Genomic DNA, 3,972 nt, shown 5'->3' with positions numbered 1-3,972 from the left:
GCACTTTACTTCCGCAGCTCCTGACCCTCAATGTGGTTTTCTCTTTTCTTCTAGTTGTAGAATTTCCACTCCACCAGCCTTCCTGTAGTTCTGGATGTTGACCGTCCTGTCCTTTTATTGCGTTTCTGAAGTTGTTGTAGGAGGCAGCAATCTCAGTGTTCCCCTATGCCGCCATCTTAGTTTCTCCGAAAACATACTATGTTATAGGCACTGTTGGAGGCATTGGAGATAGCTGATTAACAAGTGTATCATCCAGTGATTATTTTCAATAATCTTTTCAACATTTATAGAAAAGTAACTTACCCTCAAGCCATTATTTCATTCTTAATAACAACTAAAAACAGTGCTTAGTTAAAGATAAAAGTATATTTCTTTCAGGATACATTTTACTCCATACAAGGAGGAAAAAAATCCCATTCTGTGATTTCTTTCATCCAGGCTAGTGACCTGTACTTTAAACAGGTGAGAATCCAGTTCAACTGTCTGAGGGGAAGAGATCATGTACAGTCCATGAGCTCCTTAACACTTCTCTCTGAAAGGCATGGGCTCCTCTATCTGTTCTGCCTGTAAAGTTTCTCTCTTTGTCCCCAAATTGATGAGAACTAATCTTCTAAGAAAATATGGCAACTTTTTGCAAAATGACACATTTTAGAAAAAGACAAATGTTATTAGGACACCTTTTTTCTCCCAAAACTCAAAACAAGAACAGATGTATTGAGTAGCATGTAAAAGCATTTTACATTCTTCCAATTAAAATTACCTACTTGAAGAAAAAAAAATTAAAAATAAATTTAAAAAATAAAATAAAATTACCTACTTGACTGAATAGAATAGTGCCCAAATGGAAATTTATACTGAATTTTGGAGACAAATTAACGAAATAGTCGATAATTGTGTGGCAAAGTGGATTTTCCTTCTATTCTTCCAGCCAGCAGGCTGTATTTACCCTGAGCCTCTAGCGACCCTTTGCTGGTGTAGACTGAGAATACCACTGGCAATTATATTTGTCTGAGAAAGCAAGGAAGGCCTGCGGGTCAGGCCCTGGAAATGTTTATTCCTAAGAGGTGTTAGAAATGCTCATCGATTGTGTCGTGGGAATGAGACAAACACTCGAAACTGGATCGCCAAGGCAAACTTACTTCTGCACCAGGGCGCATTGCCGGCTTGGAAATCATGGGCAAAGCACACCCAACGGGAATTCCATTGGGGTTTTATTCCCGGATGCGGTCTGCCCTGCCCCTCGCTCTGACTCTGACTTGATTGGTCAGAGCTCAGAGCTCGGATTCACATTATTGCAGGATTGGCTAATTCAGAGGAAAGGGAGGGGTAAGATGATGGCCCCCTGAGAATCTGAAGGTCATATACAAATGGTGGAGCCTAAGATGGCGGTGAGCTCCTTTCTTTGACAGAAAAGATGGCTGGTTCACTCTCCCAGAGGGACTGAGTATCCTCTTGGGAAAGGTCCCATCTTAAGAGGAGTGAAACTCACATATTCACTTTGGCTCTATAAAGTATCTTAGCCATTAAAGAACAGGGTATATCTTAATACAGCACATTGTCACTCATATTTCTCAAGTGAGTTCACCCACCTCCATGTCCTTAAGACCTAGAATAAACCGAATAAGCTGTTTTCCCACAAACTCACTGGAGACATTGGAAATCTAAAGTATCTTGGATTACATTGAAACTGGGGCATTGTGTCCCCTTGGGCATTGGACATATGAACACCTTGGGCTCCAGCACATCATTCCCACCATGACTCCAGGTGCAGTGAAAGCTGGGTCTGCCTCTTTATCTGTGACAGTCTCCGTCACGCACGGCTCCGGCAACAGCCAGAGCAGAGCCAGCAGAGCCAGGTGGTGCCAGACACTGGAGCAAAGGATGACGTTGGCTCAGACTTTCCTTGACAGGGACCTCCAGCAAGACCATGAACAAGGGCTCAGTGAAGAGATCACCACAGAGGGTCAGAGCAGGAGGGAAGGAGAGTGGGAGTGGCCTCTTTGGAGCTCCAAGGATTTGTTGGTGAGTAACCATAACGGATCCCCAGGGGCCCCCAGAAATAGCTGGTGGAATTGAAGGAATGGAAGGAGTTCCACAGGTTTCACAGTTGGAAGAGTTAAGGCCTGGAAATATGTTAAGTGGCCCCATTTTACCCTTAGAATGATGTGACTTGAGAATAGAAAATTTAAGAAACCTTCTAAAGGTAGCAGGGTAGTTCTTTGTAGAAGACAAAGGGGAGCCATGACTTATGTGTTTAGTCTTTGTTATGCCACTGAGTACCACACACTGGAAAGGCCACTTTGGTTTTTAATCCACATGTTAGAATGTTAGAACTGGATATTATTCAGGTCCTCGGGGAACTGTATTTAAAAGTTCCTATAACTATTTATTCTCTTCTGACTCAAAAGGTCTTAACATTTCCCTCATTTGACTTAGTTTTGGACAGACTCCTTCCTGACAATAAGCACCTGACCTCCTTTTTCTTAGAGCATTTACTTTATAAATTTGCAATTATAAATTTTCTCTGTCCCTTTGAGTATTAAAATTTATCCCAAGCTCTTGCCAGTTTTATAATCCAGGGATGTCTTTCTCCAGGACCTGGGAGCCATCCCTTTGAAATGTAGTCATCAAGAAAGGTAGCACCTTTATCTTCCTATCTGTGGGAGTGCAGGAGCCTGATTCCCATAGGCTCCAAATAGCAAACACAGATTGCCTAATCACATGGGTCACCTCCCTGCTAATGTTCATAGTACTTTCCCCCTAGCCCAGTGATGGCGAACCTATGACACGCGTGTCAGAGGTGACACACAAACTCATATTTTGGTTGATTTTTCTTTGTTAAATGGCATTTAAATATATAAATATCAAAAATATAAGTCTTTGTTTTACTATTGTTGCAAATATCAAAAAATTTCTATATGTGACACGGCACCAGAGTTAAGTTAGGGTTTTTCAAAATGCCGACACGCCGAGCTCAAAAGGTTCGCTGTCACTGCCCTAGACCATCCCAATGCTTCAAACTCTCCCCACTCTTGTTTCAATGGAATTGAGTTTAATCTCTCTTCCCTATTTGTTTAATTCTGCTTAGTACAAATTTTCTTTGATCTTACCTGTAGACAGGATCCTTTTCCCTGTTGTTAAACTAGTCCTGGCCAGAGGCAGAAGGTTTCTCCCCTGATTTAAGATCCCCTACTTGCTATTCTGACCCTGATATAAACGAGTTTCCATTTAGTTCCTGAACTCTGATCCCACCCTCACTTCCCTTAGAAATGCCCCTGTTTGTATAAATAAGGGTTGACCTTGGTCCTTGTTTCTCAATTTTTTTTTTTTTCTGGAAAGCTGCCTGGTTTTTGTCTTGTGTCCTGATTGGTACTCTGCCCTAAGGGGTAGCAATTCTACATTGTTCTCATCCTGTCTGTGGAAACCACCAAACTCATACCAGCTTAGATTCTATGTCATCAGTTACAGGCCTGGAGGACAAGACCTCTTGCCAACAATGCTTAGCATCTCAAATAGCACGGCCCCTGGGCCTTCACATCCAGGTCACTTCTCTCTGTTTCCCATCTTGACTCAGTGAATAGGTCTAATTTCTGAGGCCTGCACCTGCCCACCTGACTTATCTTACTGTGATCTAGTGAAATTCTCCCTGTTGACCTCTAAAGATTTTTCTAAAGGAAAAGTAAGTGGCTTCTGGGTCAGACTTTAAAAGGTAGATTGTAAACGTTATTTATTATTATCCTCTTAACCTCTCCTTCGTGGGAGATAGATTGCTATTCTCATTCTATAGATGAGAAAACTGAGGCTCAGAAAAGTTATTGCTTGTCCAAAGACACAGGGCCAAGGCTCCAGTGTATTTTTTTTATTTTAAAAAATGCTGGTTTTAAGTGGAATCTTCTCTCTTCTAAATCTTGTGCTCTTTCTTCTGTATCATCCTGAATTTCTTCTGATTATAAATGGTATTTATGAAGTATT

This window comes from Myotis davidii, unplaced genomic scaffold (assembly GCF_000327345.1).
Source record: "Myotis davidii unplaced genomic scaffold, ASM32734v1 scaffold1120, whole genome shotgun sequence".
Taxonomy (NCBI): Eukaryota; Metazoa; Chordata; class Mammalia; order Chiroptera; family Vespertilionidae; genus Myotis; species Myotis davidii.
Note: the sequence above shows the minus strand (reverse complement) of the source record.